Source organism: Arvicanthis niloticus, chromosome 4, assembly GCF_011762505.2.
Source record: "Arvicanthis niloticus isolate mArvNil1 chromosome 4, mArvNil1.pat.X, whole genome shotgun sequence".
Lineage (NCBI taxonomy): Eukaryota > Metazoa > Chordata > Mammalia > Rodentia > Muridae > Arvicanthis > Arvicanthis niloticus.
In genome coordinates, this window is record NC_047661.1 from 37,636,240 (window position 1) to 37,652,625 (window position 16,386).

The 16,386-nt window shown below is 39.6% G+C and overlaps 1 protein-coding gene across 3 annotated transcripts in view; it reads left to right on the plus strand.

The window, feature by feature from the left end:
- The window catches only part of Trpc4 (transient receptor potential cation channel subfamily C member 4), a 161,476-nt gene that overhangs the window by 36,266 nt on the left and 108,824 nt on the right, over positions 1-16,386 (plus strand). The gene's annotated exons all lie outside the window — the stretch shown is intronic.

Genomic DNA, 16,386 nt, shown 5'->3' on the forward strand with positions numbered 1-16,386 from the left:
ATCTCTGTGTGTTTGTTTTCCTTCCATCTTTCATTTCATTTCAACATTCTGAACTATCAAACTGTAATTTGTTGGACTGTCTTTCTATTTAACTTTCTTGCATGTTGTGGGTTGCCACATCTTCCCGTAAAAGCAAACACCACCATCTAATTTTGATATTGTCTGTTAACACAGTCCTAAGGCTTCTTGCAAATTCATACTTCAAGAAGCATATATGACTGCTAGAAAGAAGTCCAACTCTTCCCTTAGCAGGAATGCAACATATTTACCAATGGCAGAGGTGTGGTGGCACTTGATTGCTATGAAAGGAAAGTAGATGTAAGTTCAGTGCAGCGTATCTTGCTTTTTCTCTGCGTATTTACCTCCATAGAAATGGAGCGACTGTTGATGGGAACAAGCAAGGCATCTTTTATCTGTCTGGATCTTTTGTTTTGATACTGCCCTTTCCTGTGTTGGAATGGCCTGTTTGATCATGTTTCCCAAACATTGGCCCCTTTGCTTTCTTGCATCAAGGCTAATTAGTGGATTAATGGCAAAGACACTGCAGATACTACCATGGCTCCAAAATCCATCTTTCAAAGTGGAATCATGGGAGACGTGTCCATTCCACTTCTAGAAACTTCTGCCTGTTTGATAATAGAGGTTTCTGAAAATGATGACATATGAGAAATCACATATCCAAACTATGCTATGACTACTTCACTGCCTTTGCTTCTCTGAAGAACTTTTATCAAGATCTTCACAGTTAGTAGGTTGAACACTGTGGCCGAACATTTTTTTCCAGTTCTGAGATGCTGTAGACAATGATTCATTCTCAAACCTCACCCTCATTCACCCCTTCTTCACTGAACCAAAACTTTGATAAACTAAATCTCTAAATGAACCATACTTCTCTGTATTGCTTTGCCAACTTTTTGTGTTTCATATCCAGTTCTGGACTACCTTCTTACATTGTGGAACTTCACTGATAGGATCAAGTTTACATTGACCCTTGGAAACTTGAGCAGACCTAGATTGGAGCATAAAGTTAGAGTAGCACCTAAAGACACTTAACTGTTTGACCCCAGTGTTCCACTACTAAGATGCTTCAATTGCCTGGATAGAGAAAACAGGAGTCTGTACTAATGGGTATAAGCTGAGGTTCTGCTGTCTAAGTGGTTGAATTACATCACTGTGATGCAGACTTGAAAAGTACCTAGCTTAGGAGAGCAAAGGTACATTCTCACAGTTCCGAGACTATTGCCCGTGGTTGTTCAGCTTTGTATTATGTGGCCTGTGCTAAGACAGAATGGCACCTTTGAGAAGATGAGACAGAGAGAATGCTCACCAACTCACAAGGGCCAAGATGCAAAGTGAAAGGACCCTTCAAGAGCATGGCTTCCACAATATCCTTCCTTCAACTGGGTGCTACTTGCAAGAGTCTCTGTCATTTCCCTGTAGCCCACAAATCCATGCATCCAGTATTAAAATAATGCATTCATGTGGGAAAAGCCTCCGTCATGTCCCAAAAGATTGAACTTTGAACACTGATACCCTGGGGCTAACGCTACAGTACAGGAGCTTCTAGAGAACATTAAAGACCCAAGATGCTACCCTTAGACACCTTTGGGCTTTACGTTTGTGCCTGTAATCATAGCCCCAAAGCATCTACATGTTCTACTAGCAACACACTATATTGTATACTCCCTTACAGTTTTGCTTAAGTAGCCATAGATCAGGTGCTAAGCCTTGCATGTAGACCACCATAGATGCCCAGAAGTCTATAGGACAAAATCGGCATTTAATGTAATTTTTTTTATCTGCAACTGAAGAGACTCACCAGTTTGCTTTCTAGAGGATTCTTTAGACACTGCCATTTGTGCAAACTGGAGAAATCTGGTGTCTGGAGAAGGTATCTGCTATTATGAGAGTGTTTGTTGAAAAACATTCAACTTCTGAGCTAAGTCCTCATCTCACAAGTAGGTCCTGGCTCCTTACAGGCACTTGGACCCTGATTATTAATAGAAAGTAGTAAAGGTTTGCAGTCTGCCAAGACTCTGAAGCTTCCCAGGCCATGTGCTTCTGGAAGATGTCTCTCACATGAGGCTTCTGGCCAAGAATCCCTTTTTCTATTTGTGCATTCTACTTTGGTGAAGGATATTAAGGGAAAGCTGTCCTTTTTTGATTTGAACTTGATAATTTTTTAAGAGCAATCCCAAGCTATCTTAGAGTTCCTGGTCTGCTGCACAATAGAAATGAGGCTTTGGCAGTATGAACATAGACAGTTCAGTCCATAAACGTCCATAAAGATGTGTTGAGAGCTGCCTTAAACCCCATTACTGTTTGGCTGCGTGTGCATGATTTCATTAGGCAGCACATCTTTTAGATGCAGACATCAATTGGAATATCACTATTCATACATCATGTGATGTTCGAAACAATTCTATTTTTAACTGGACCTTTTTTTCTCAAATAAAGTAAAAGTTTTTAGGCAACCCTTGCAATTATTGAAATAATTTTGTGTACTGCGGTAATCCACAGAATTACAGATGTACAGATAAATATTTATCTCCAACCATTCTAAAACATATCAATACTAATGCTGAGGCCCCTGGAGCAAAGTATTAAGGCATGAAAACAGTAATAATCTACTAAGTTTGATCAATGTAACTTAAAGTGGAGGCCAAGGAAGAGGTTCTAAGATAAAACCATTAAAAACTAATTATTAGCAAATTACTAAGATCCTAAAATATTTATATATTATTATTTTATAAATTTGTCACATGCTATATATTTTTCCTCTGGAATAGATCCAGTGTTTGGTGACATACTCCGATTATGAGCACTGGGAGATTTGAAGCGAATTGTTGTACTTCTTAATTACACTCTCCAGGGAGTAATTTCTGCTGGTTTAGCTAGATAGGCCTTGTGCTGGAGCCTAAAGAAAGATAGCTATTCCTATTCTCAAAGGTGTTAAGCTCTAGTTATGGAGAAAGAATGGAAAAAAAACCCACCATGGTCACAACAGAAAAGATGAAAGGAAAAACATCCTGTTATCTTTATGAAAGTAAAATAACTGGATTTTATAAACACACTCTGGTACAGGGTGTGAGAGAGCAGGAGACATGTAAGGGGAAAGATGGTGATGCTTGGCTTAATACCTTGGAAAATTATAAGAACACTGGTGAAAATAGACTCTATGAGAAAGGGCCTAAGGGACCAGATTGGATACTGATGACTATTGATACTTCAGAGTTAATTAGAAGTAGAGGTCTAATGGGGTCTGAATGAGTAGATACATGAGCATAAGGAATGCAAACAAGCACCCAGATCTCTTTCATTTCTAACAGCTTCTCATGTCTTAGCCTTAATCGTCTTAAAGTATTTATGGGTTCTTAGCACATCAAGTGACTCTTCTCAGTGTGGCTTTTAATGAAAAGGTTTAGTTTCTCTAGGTAAGTAAAAGATAATCATAAAACTCCTTCTGTATTTAATGTAGGTCTTCATAAGTCAGGTTTCAGCATGTTGAGGTTTTAGAAAATATTTCTATAATAATGAAAAGAACAATAGTTGATGTCTTTGATGTAATGAGGGCACAGACAACCCATGGTTCTCGACACCTGTGTGAAGGTGTCTCCTCACAGGGATGGCTCTCTTGCTAGCATCCTAACCCTGGTGTCCTCTGTATGTTTTGTTTTTCTTAACTTCTCTCTAGCCTTTATGATACCTCTCTTCCCTAGAGACAGTAGCCAAGGATGAGTTCTCATCCTTGTTTTTTAGTCAGTTGATTGATTACTTGAATTTGAACTATTTCCAGTTGACATGCCTCCTAGATGTCTTCAGAGGCCAGATCAATTACAGCTGCATTTGCCCTAGTAAGTGTTTCTCCAGAGGCAGGACAGGCTTCCCCACTCTTCATTTGCACCTGTGCTTCTGCACTTTTAGCATCCTCAGACTCACAAGATGGGCCTGATGAGCTGCTGGTCCCCACCTGTGGCTCTTGGCACAGCAGCTTTGAAATGATACCCTGAAATTTATATAGAAATAAGCAAGTTCCCAGGAGAGGCTGATGCTGGTCTGGGCACAACACTAGAGGATCTGTGACTTAGGAGATGCTGAAATTCATAGAATACATGCATTTGTCTGTGTCGGGTGTTAAACTATATGGTGCTAACCAGGTTTTTAGGAGATTGCCATTAATCCCATAAAATCCTCAGAATAATATTGTTAATTAGTGCAGCAGTGAGATCCTAGAGTATTTAGGTTGAAGACACATTGATTCTAAAACTTAACTACAAACAACTTCAAGAACTTCAAGAACTCTATAACCCCGGGGCAGGTCATGAAGGCATCTAATCCAGTACTTTACTTCAAAAAGAAGAAAAGAGAAGGGGGTTCACAGAGTGCCTGGGATTTGGCCTGACTGAAAGCTTTTGTAATGCAGAGCTCTTGGGAATGTTGACTCCATTTTATGAAAGTAGGCACTCTTGTTCTCCCAGTGGTGAGGAAATGAAAGAATTCATCTCGAGTGACATTTTCCAGATGGCAAAGCCAGGAGTCATCAGTCTTGAAACTTCTGGCTCCTTGAATACAACCACTCACCTAGCTGGCCCGGCTTTAGCCACAGCATCAATTTGGATAGGAGACATTTGGACTGTTAATTGTTCTAATTGACGGTACAGAATAGACATATTATTAAAAATATTCTGGTCCTGTGTATTCTGTATATTACGATGCCATTTTAAGTCTGGTTGCTCGATAAATGTTAATTGTGGCCCTCTGTACTCTTTGCCATGGCCATAGCATCTGGACACTAGTCACTAGAGGCTGTGAAGTGCTGGGATAAGGCAGAAGGGACTGGCAGAAGGCTGTCCTCTGGCTCTCTTTTCCACTTTTGATTTGAGAACTCTGCATCTCCCTGAGCTGTGGTTCTGTGGCTGTGTTATCGTAACCCCACCAGCTTTTTAAAGTCCAGTGTTGCTTAAATTTTTCATTTTTATAAATTTACATGTGAAATCAATATAATAATGCTACCATAACTGTACCAGACCACGATCTGTGCCTTCCTATAAATGCATATAGATCAATAACCCAGAATGTCTTACAGTTTACCCCCAAATATGTATGACTTCTCTGTTCATATTTGAAAATAGGGAATCAGCAGCTCAGGGTGAGCAAAGTTTGCTCTTTTCTTTCCATACCAGTGCATATGGGGATGGGTTTACACTCTCAGTCATCTTTATAATATAATTCTGTGGCTTTAGAAACATTAACTATTATGAAATCAGAAAAATCAAAGAGCATGAAATGGAATTCTGGCATTAGCATGTTAATTCAAAAATATGCCCCAGAAAAAAATACCAATAACTAGAACTGTATAACCCTTTTCACTGTCTGTGGACATTTAGTAAATATATCCCTGGATACTGGGTGTAGACCTACCTGTTCTTTAAACCGATACAATATTTTATGTTGCCTCCGTTTGCTTTCCGGTTCAAGAATCAGAAGCTCTGGAAAGGTTTATTGGGTTTCCTTTACTAGGCTTCAGCAAAAGCCATTTGCCTTCCACAGACATGATTTTAACGCAGGGATTATTAAATTACACGTAGACCACATTATAACCAGGCTAGAAGTTTAGTTAGAGCACAGATTCATTGGTAGAATGAAAACTCTGTGACTGTCCTTCATTGTTCACCTGATGGTGGCTTCCCCTGGTTGTTCTCCTGAAATCCTGCCTTTGGTTTAAGTCTGGGATATCAACAGTGAGCACACAGTGTGAATCTGCCTGCTATCAGTAAAGTAAATGAACCCAAAGTTCCAGGAATCCATTATCAGCTACTATTAAAATTCACAGCAGGGAAGAGAATAGAACACAAAGAAAATAAATAGTGAGGGGTACAGATGTCATTTCCCAAGCTAGCCATTGTAGTGGCATGCTGAGATAATCCTGGCACTTGAGATGCCAAGATAGGAAGATCACTGTGAGTTCAGGGCTAGCCTGGACTACAGAGTGAGACCCTGTATCAAAAATACACAAAACAGTGTTCTTTCTCACTGCTTCAAAATGTTTATCCTGCTTTAAGATCTACTGACATCAACAGCTAACAATTCTGCTTTATTTAAACTCTGATTTTAAGTGATCAATAAAAATGCTGTACGATATTTTCTTGATGTGCCTCTAGAGTCAAATAGCTAGCAATCTTCTCCCTATTTGATTGTTTTGTTTTATAATTCAGTGTAGTCAATATTAACAAGTACTTTGAAGATCTGAAAAAAGAATTGGGTTTTATTATTCCACAGTAGGGAATTTTAAAGCTATTACAGCACGGAGCATAGATTGTTTAGTCAGCCAATGACAACCATGGAAGAAGTGAGTAGCTTCAGATGAAATCATATTAAAGCATGGCCCTTGAACACTGTTACTGTGATAAGGTAGCTTTAGCCAGTTAGCTGTTCTTGATCATATGTGGGTAACCTTGGTCTTGTGAAGGCCAGCAGTTACACATAATCCCTTGGGGATGTGCTCTCTTGCTCCACCGTTAGCACATCACAACACAGATGGCATTAAAGCAAAACACATCAGATATGTCAGGAGCCCACCGAGTGAAGCATTTGACCCCTTTCGAAAAACATCAGGCGAAAAGCAAACACACGTTCCAGAAAGAAAAACTCTAGCAGTGTGTAGCCACTTCTCTTACCTAGCAGATTTCCTAGAGAAACAGCATCCCTTGCCTGGCACAGAACCTGAGTCATTCTTGGGTTGGAGGGCGTTAAGAACATGTCCCAAGAGATTAGAAGAGAAAAGCCTGGATAGAATTGTTATCTTTAGCATCAGAAAAGCCATATAGTTACTTGAGCCTTAGCTTTCTCACAACAAGGAAGTGCTTGACAGTCTTACTGATCAAATCATTGTAGAGATTTGCATGTGAACCTGCACAGTGTTTTACAAGAACACAGACAGTGGAAGCTCCTTCACTTGGGTGCCATTTGAAATGTATTATATACTCACACTCGCGATGCACTTTAGGCTCACTATACTTAATTTAATTAAAATGTCCATCAAAAGATGCTAATTGTTCCTCAGAACATAGTCTATCAAACACGACCTCTGATGAAAAGCTTTGGGGAGGTTATATATCACTAAAGTTCTCCAACCTATTAAAAATGTTGTGATTAGGGCTGGCATGATGGCTCGGTGATTAAGAGAACTGGCTATTATCAGCACTCGAGTTCCATTCCCAATAAACATACCTGGTGGCTGACAACCACCTGTACCTCTAGCTCATGTGTTCTGCCACCGTCTTCTAGCTGTCCCAGGCACCGTCATGTACACTGGCAAACATGCATGCAGATACACATGGAGATACACACATAAAAGTAAAATCATGCTAAAAGTCATGATTCAATCTACAAACACATCCCTGTGAGAATTTGCTCATTGAATTTCTTCACTAATTATAGCACTAAAGCTGAGCCCATTGGATGTAACTGAGTACATTTAACACAAGCAGAGGTAGGAATCAGAAAAGTCTATACCGTGGCCAGAATGAGCAGCCGCTGACTTGAACATGCCCTTCCAACTTGCCTCATCACCCTTCCGTCTTTATGGGTAAAATGGATGTTACTGATTCAATAGTCAATAGAGGAAGAATTAGAATTAGGCTCACTTTCCTAAGCTTGCAGGGACCATCCTCATATTTGTTGTCATAATTTGTCTTTTGTGGATTGAATTTATACATCAGTTAAGGTCTCAGTGTTCACATTTCACACCATATATAGTTTGAAACATTTATTACAACCACAGGAAGAATATGCCTGATCACAGGCTCTGAGCACCAACGAACTTAAGGTTCACTCCCACGCAAGGAGTAGACAGATCCCGGAGGCTGAGAAAGGTTGATGGTGGCAAACACATTACTAGATGTGTAATCTCTTCTCACTTAAATGAGGTGAAGATGGGTGACTGACTGGCTTTTTCTTTGCCATTCTCATCCTGTCTCATGTGTAACCTAGTAACAACATTTTTTCTTGGCTTCTGGAACCTCTGAGGGAATGCACATGGATTTGTTTGATGTGATGATTAAGTTTTATCCATAGGCAACTAATTCAATGCACTACTAAAACCATATTTGTATATAGTGACATCAAGAATAAGAAAACAAAATAGAAAAAACTATATTTACACTTTATATTCTGAATTTTATTATCTGTGTATGATTTTTTTGCCCGCATATATGCACGTTTGCCTAGTGTCTGCAGAGGCCAGAAGAGCATGTCAGATTGCCCAAGAATTGGAATTCTGGTTGATTGTGAGCCACCATGTGGGTACTGGGAATTAAACTTGGATTCTCTGCAAAACCAAGAAGTACTCTCAATTCCTATTCCATTCCTTGAGCTTATAACACATTTAAAAATTATACTGGAACCTCACAGCAGATCTAAAACAATTTGTGACCATTTGAGATTGTTACCTTATGAAAATTTTAGAGCAAGCTCTGTGGAAAGTTTTGTTTCTGCCCTTTGATAAAGAGAGGCTAACTGGAATGGTTAGCTATAATTATATAAATGGGGATTATTGTCAAGATTCTTCCAGATATTGCAGCCTGTGGGTACTCAAATTCCTAATAGAAAAAGGTCTATATTTGCATGGAAACTCTATGTAAGAAATCACAATACCTATTGTAATTTCCCAAAGACCCATAAGTATGTTAAAGGTGTGGTCCTCTGCCTATAGAACTATCAGGGTGTGGTGGGAACTGAGTTGGAGCCCAGTGAGAAGTCTTCAGAGTGTCAGGAACACACCTTTCCTCTTCCCTGCTCTCACCAGCTTCATGGGAGGTGAATGGCTAACTCTAATTACATGCACATTTCTAGCATGACATCATGATGTGCCATCTCACCTCAGATCCAAATGAGTGCTGCCACTGGCTCTTCCAACTTGTAAGCTGAAAGAAACTTTCTTTTTTTTTTTTTTTACAGATTGATATGTCAGGCAAGTATTACAGTAACAGAAAGCCAACACAATGCTCACTCTAATGCTAATGTCTAATAAATATTTGTATTTTCTGGAAAAAAATCAAGGAAAAAGATATTATTTCAGAGGCCATTTTTAATTTCTGTAATTGTTTTCAATCAATGGTAGTTGGTTAAAACTACTGACACAGGGGCCAAAGAAATTTAACTGGCCCCCTTTCCAACTTCCTTAATTGCAGCATTGAATTAAAGGTTCATTTTAGTGGCTTTTATGGGTGCCTCACAGATTTCATGGACCATTTATCTAATGTAGTCCCCAGTAAGTAATAGAGTTGAACCAACTAGGGAAAAATGCAGGTGTAATGGTACTGAAGGGAAGAAACTCTGGGTTGGAGGTAAGTATTTGAGGTTAGGGATATAGACCTTGAAGCTCAGAGACTGAATAGTTATCCTGAAAAAGCCAAGTTCAGGTTTGATCGCTTTCGAGGGTTTTACTAAAGTCCTTCTTTGGTCATCTTACAAACTGCACCAGCAACAGAGAGCATGCTACAGCCTGGAAATAAAATCTGGTTCTGGAGCCCATGGCTCTGCAGAACTGTCTTGAAATCCATTCAGCCTGAGGCTCCTGGTATATCTTAATAACATTATAATCACTGGGTGCACACAACTTGCCCGATTTCCTCCTGGATGGCTGCAGGAAGAGATTGGCAGTAATAAGGGAGACGCTGCTGGCACACTGAGAAATTGCTGGGAAGAGGGAGGTGAGAACAGCACATTAGCAGGAGAGTGGGAGATGAATGTCAGGCCAAGCATACATCAGCAAGCCGGCGGTAGGTGGGGCTCTGCCAGGAGTTTGTTCTAAGCTGATCCATGAAGCTGTGACTCTGCAGGGACAGGCACTGCCATCTTTGCTGGAGGAGGTTACTCTACGTTCAACACAGGACTTTTTTCTCATTTGCATTTTAGATGGAGTTAAAGGAGCCTACCTTCCCTTTGCCGATATCCTATGCTGTACACTTTGAGTGTTTTGATAAAGTGTGAGCCACTGTGTCAATTTCCCACACTCCTCACATGCACCTTCATAACGAAAACAACAGGAACAACCATACTTTCCTTAAGACTGTAGATAGTTTAGGATTTTGCAACAGATGCTATAAGTTGATTCAGTGTGCATATGGTTCCTGATTTTCCTTTAGTCTCCACCACAGCTGACCAACAATTAAAGGTGGAGCAATAATCATGAACTGGGCTGAAATGTTCTGAGTGAGGCCATGGTTTAAATCATAAGCATTCTCCAGGGGCAGTGTGTGGAAGGCTTGGTCCTCAGCTCATGGTTGTGTTGACAGTTGGTGCAATCCTTAGGGGGCTGGAAGGAAGTTACACCACTATGGATATACGCTAACCCATTGTCATTTACTCTTTGTTTCCAGGTTACCATGAGGTGAACATCTTTGCTTATTTAGAATAAAATCATAAGATAGAAAATATTTGAAATAGGGAATTTACAAAGCATATGACAAAACTGACCAAAGTGATTCTGTTTAGCACTGAGTGGCAAGCATCAGAACACATTGGCTAATTACACACTTTTCGTCAGAAAACACTCCATGAACACAGGGAAAGAAACACCCTTTATGCACGTTGTCTTAGTTAGGGTTTTATTGCTGTGAACAGACACCATGATCAAGGCAGGTCTTATAAATGACATTTAATTGGGGCTGGCTTACAGGTTCAGAGGTTCAGTCCATTGTCATCAAGGTAGAAGCATGGCAGCATCCAGGCAGGCATAATGCAGGAGGAGCTGAGAGTTCTACATTTTCATCTGAAGGAAGCCAGGGACAGGCTGGGCATCCTCAGGCAGCTAGGAGGAGGGACTCCAAGCCCACCCCCACAGTGACACACTTCCTCCAACAAGACCACACCTTCTAATAGCGCCACTCCCTGGGCCAAGCATATACAAACCATCGCATTGCACTCCTTGGTCCCAATAGGCTTGATCAAACATATGAGTCTATGCGGGCCATGCCTAAACATAGCATAATGCAAAATATATTTAGTCCAACTTCCAGAGTCCCCATAGTCTATAGCAGTCTCAACAGTGGTGAAAGTCCAAAGTTCAAGGTCTCTTCTGAGATCCATCCAATCACTTTACTGTAATCCCTGAATTAAGATAGGTAACCAGCTGGGCAAACTCCAGACTCTGCCATCTCCATGTCTGATGTCAAAGCAGTCTTTAGATCTCCAACTCCTTTTTCATCTTTGTTGACTACAACAAACTTCTTTCTCCTGGGCTGGTTCACTCCCTGTTAGCAGCTTTCCTTGGCAAGTATGCCACAACTCTGGCATCTTTAACATCTTTGGGTCTCCAAGGCAGCTTCAATGTTACAGCTTCTTGTTTCAATGTCTGGGATCCACACATGATCTTTTGGACTCCTCCGAAGGGCTGCTGTCACTTCTCCAGCTCTGCCCTCTGTAGCACTCTAAGCTCAGGTTGATCCACTCCACTGCTGCTGCTGTTCTTAGTGATCATCCCATGGTACTGGCATCTCTAATATGCTGGAGTCTTCCCCTGCAACTAGGCTTCACCAATAGTCTCTCATGGGCTCTCTTCACAGTGTCAAGCCTCATATCCTTTTCATGACCCTTTCGGTACCAGGCCATCAACTACAACTGAGGCTGCACTTTCACCAGTGGCCTTCCATGGCTTCTCACAGTGCCAAGCCTCAGCTGTTCTTCATGCTGCCTTCATGCCTTTAAAACCAGTACCACCTGGGTGACTCTTACATATACAAGTACAGCTGCAGCAGGAGGTACAACCTTGACTATCTCTGGAACACAGCTTTTTTGTGCTCTCAGAAAACACTTCCTCAGTGATGCTGGTCTCTTCTTAATCACCACTAATTTCTTAGCTCCAGCTAACCAGCATCAATTGTCCTAGTAGTCCCTTCTATTTTTTCATTCTAAAGCCAGAGCCACATGGGCGAATCTGCCAAGTTCTGTTGCTTGCAGGAGCTGGAACATGTCCCCTTGTTCTATTACATTATCACTAGCTTCCTCTTTTCCAACTCCTTCACTGCCTAAGCTTGGCTGTCCTGGATCTTGCTCCATAGACTGACTTTTAAACTCAGAGATCAGCATGCTTGTCTCCTAAGCACTGGGATTAAAGATATGGTCCACCAAGCCTGGATTTAAGTTTTTCTTCACCTAGAACTTGTTCTGTTCTAGGCTGGCCTTGAACTCAGAGTTCTGCTTGTCTTTGACTCCTGGGATTAAAGGCTTGTACTACCATGCCTGGACTTAAATTTAGTTGGGTAGAATCTTGCCCCAAGGTCACTACTTCCTTAATTCAATTTAATGTTCTTAAACACAGGATTTAGCTCCAATTCACTTCCTGCTGTCCCTTTAATACTCAAACTATATATTTTATATTTTTCCTTTCTCGGCTTGCTACATTTGTTTAAAATGCTCTTCATCAGATTTAACCAGAGAACAAAGTCTCTGTTGGGCTTTTTTGAGACTTCCTTTGTCAATGCAATTAATATAAATCTCTTTACCTCAACTTTAGGCAGTCTCTTCAGACAATGGCAAAAAGCAGCCATGGTCTTCACCAAAACATCAAAAAACAAAACAAAACAAAACAAAAAACAAACAAAACAAAAAAAAAAAACAAAAAAACCCAGTCCCTTGGCCACATGTTAATGTTCTCCACTGAAACCTCCTGGGCTAGCAGGCCTACACAGTTCAAACCACCCTCAGCATCACCGTCTTCCATATTCTTACTAGGTTGGCCCATTAAGCCCCATTAAGCCCCACTTAAAGCATGCCATGGTTTTCCAAATCCAAAGTCCCCAAATCCACATTCTTCCAAACAAAAGCATGGTCAGGCTTATCACAGCAATACCCTAGTCCTTGGTACCAACTTCTGTCTTAGTTAGGGTTTTACTGTGAACAGACACCATGACTAACACAAGTCTTATAAAGGACAACATTTAATTGGGGCTGGCTTACAGTTTCATAGGTTCAGTCCATTATCATCAAGGTGGAAGCATGGCAACATCCATGCAGGCATGATGCAGGAAGGGCTGAGAGTTCTACATCTTCATGGAAGACCGCCAAGAGAAGACTAGCTTCCAGGCATCTAGGACAAGGGTCTTTATAGCCCACACCCATAGGGACACACTTCCTCCAACAAGACCACACCTTCTAATAGCACCACTCCCTGGGCCAAACATATACAAACCATCACACAGTGCACAGAGATATTTTTAAAAGTCTATTGAATTAAGGTCTTCTCCTATATAACCAAGAATGGTATAGTGAGTCATATGGGAGTTCTCTTTCTAATCATTGTATGAACTTACACACTGAATTCCTTGGTGACTGCATAATTTTATATTTCCACCAGTGGATAATTAGTGTTCCTCATCTCTAACACGTTTGTCAGCATCTTTAAATCATTGTTCCATTGAGGAGACCGGATCTCAGAGCAGTCTTAATTTGAATTTACCCTATTGCTAAGTGTGTTAAACACATCTTCAAGTCTTTTTTGACCATTTACATTTTTTTTGTGTTTGAGAACTGCCAATACATTCATTTATGCATTAGTTGACTGGGTGATTTCATTTTTGCCTTTAAAGCTTTTATAGTTCTTTGTATATCCTAGATATGAATCCCTGTCTGATATGTAGCTCGTAAAGACTATTGTTCTAGTTCCACATTCTCTTTCCACTGACGTGATTGTGTCCTTTGCTGACAAGCTTTTTAATTTCTTGTGATCAAATTATAACATATATAAGTTATCTCTCTCTGTCTCTCTCTCTCCATATATATATGTATACATATACATATATATATTATATGATATATAACTATAGACTTGCATGCAGCCAAAAAGAACAGCAAAATAAAGATATTAATGGAATGTAAACAACTGAAACCATTGTTTACTAAAAAAAAAGTCAGTTTTTGGGATGGGATTATGGCCTGTGCTGTTGGAGTCTGTATCAGACATGCTCGCATGTGCCTGCATCTTGAATTGCTTCCCCTAGAGCCTGCATCCGACACTCTTGTGTGCACCTGCATCTTGAATTCCTTCCCCTTAGCAGTTTCATCATTTCAGATCTTAGGCCGAGGCCTTTGGCCCTAGAACCATTTATGTTTTTGATGCATTTTTCAAAAATTAGGTAAGTCTAATCCTTCAAGTTTGATTTCTGTGACCTTTGTGCTCACCGTTTGGTCTGTGTGTATGTTTTGTGCTGTATTATGCTTGTTTCCATGGCTCTGTGATGTAAGTTCTTGCCGAGTATTTGTGGTATCCCTAGCATTGCACTTAGGCAGGTGCTGCTTCTGCTACCTGGGGACTCAGATCAACTTTGTAGCTGTTGATTCTGTTCTGTGAGGAGCAGAATCAGGATTTTGATGTTGATTATATTGTTTGTAGATTAACTTCCTTAATAGAGCCATTGTCATAGTATCTATTCGACTGATCCATGACTTGGTTGGTTCTTTAGATATTCTAGTATCTTCTTTAATTGTTTTTGTCTTACACATCTTTCTTTAGTCCTACTCCTAGGTTCTTTTTAAAAAATTACTCTGAGTGGAGTTTTCTTTTCATTTATTTCATTATTTCATTATGTGGCTTTATAGTTCCCATATGGAAAAGCTACTAATTTTGTAAGTTGATCTTGCATCCTCCTACTGGACTGTATGGTTGATTGGGTCTGAGAGTGTTCTAGTTGAATCTTTAGGCTCATTAATGTACAGAGTCATGTCATCTACAAATAAGAAGAAATTGACTTCTTCCTTTCCTCTTTCTAATTCACTTTATTCTAGTCTATCATCACTCTAGCTAAGGATGTGAACTCTATACTGAACAGGAATGTGGAGAGTTGTTATTCATCTTTCACACTAGGATCTAGAGGCCATGCTTTTAGGTTTTAACAGTTTAGAGTAATGATTGGCAATGGGTTTGGCATTGACAGCTTTTTTATTATATTTAAATTTTTGGTTTTGTTTTGTTTTAGCATTTTATCACTTAGAGCCATTTTTTGTGTCTTTTCTGCACTGATAAAAATGATCATTGACTGTTGTCCCTAACTCTGTTTTTGTCTTGAGTTAACCTTGTTGATTTGTGTATCATGAATGACTTTTATATTCCTGGAATGCAAGTTAGTTATGGTTGGTGATGATGCATGATCTCCTCAACGTATTCTTTAAGTTTTGAAAAATTATATTGTGAAAATTTATATTCATCAAGGAAATTCACCTGTAGTTTTCTTTGTTTGGCTTTTTCCATTTCTGGCCTCAAGGTTATGCCAGCTTTATAGAGTAAGCTTGGTAAAGGTCTGTTCCTTTCTGTCTTATGAGACAGTTTGAAGAGGATTGTTGTTAGCTCTTCTAACAACAATGTTTGAAATAATTCAGTATCAAATCTGTCTGGTGTAGAGTCTTTCATCATGGGAGAAATTTTTACCACTGGTTTAGTCTTTCTCACTGTTTACATCATTTGTATATTCCTGATTTAATTTTTGTAGGTCATAGGTGTCTATGAAAGGACTGCTTTATCTCCTAAATTTTCCACAGGCTCCAGAGAAGAATATATCTTGTTTCTGTTGGATGTGATATTCTATAGATATCTGTTGAGTGCATTTGATCTATAATGTTGTGTAACTCTGACATTTATTGGTTTATGTTTTATTTTAGATTGTCTATTGAAAGAGGAGAACAGAGTACTGAAATCCCCCACTCTTGTTGTATGATGATGTATTCAAAATTTTATGTCTATTTTTGTTTGTTTTATGAAATCTGAAGGATTGATGCTTGGTGCTTATATTTTCACAATTGTTATATCTTCCTGATGAAGTATTCCTCTTACTAATACATAGTGGCCTTTGCTGTCTTTTTAGAGTAATTTTGGTTTTAAGTATACAATACCAACTACCAGAATAGCTAGAGTGGATTATATTTGGTTTCTTTTCATCTCAAAGACTGGCATCTATCCTTTGACTTTCAATCTAAGGATATCTTTACCAGTGGGTACCTGTTGTGTGACACCATCTGATCAGATACAGTTTCTAATCCAATCAAGCCTTCTATTAGTAGGTTGAGGCACTTATATTTAAATTCATTATTAACACATATTTACAAATTCATGTTGATTTTGAGGGCATGGATTAGACTACTGTTCTTTACTTTCTTTCCTGTTACTACCAGACTTGGCTTGTTAGAGCTGTGGGTCACTTCTTTTCTTTCCTTTCATTTGTTCTAGATTTTTCTTTCTTGTGCTCTTGTGATTGACATTCTTCCATTATTCTCTGTATATTATACCCATTTAAGTTCTTCAGCATGCTGCTTTGTGGTCATGAGCTTCCGTTGAATTTCTCATCAGTTTAAAAAGATTCCTCTGTTGGAGATAACCACCTTAATTGGTAGTTC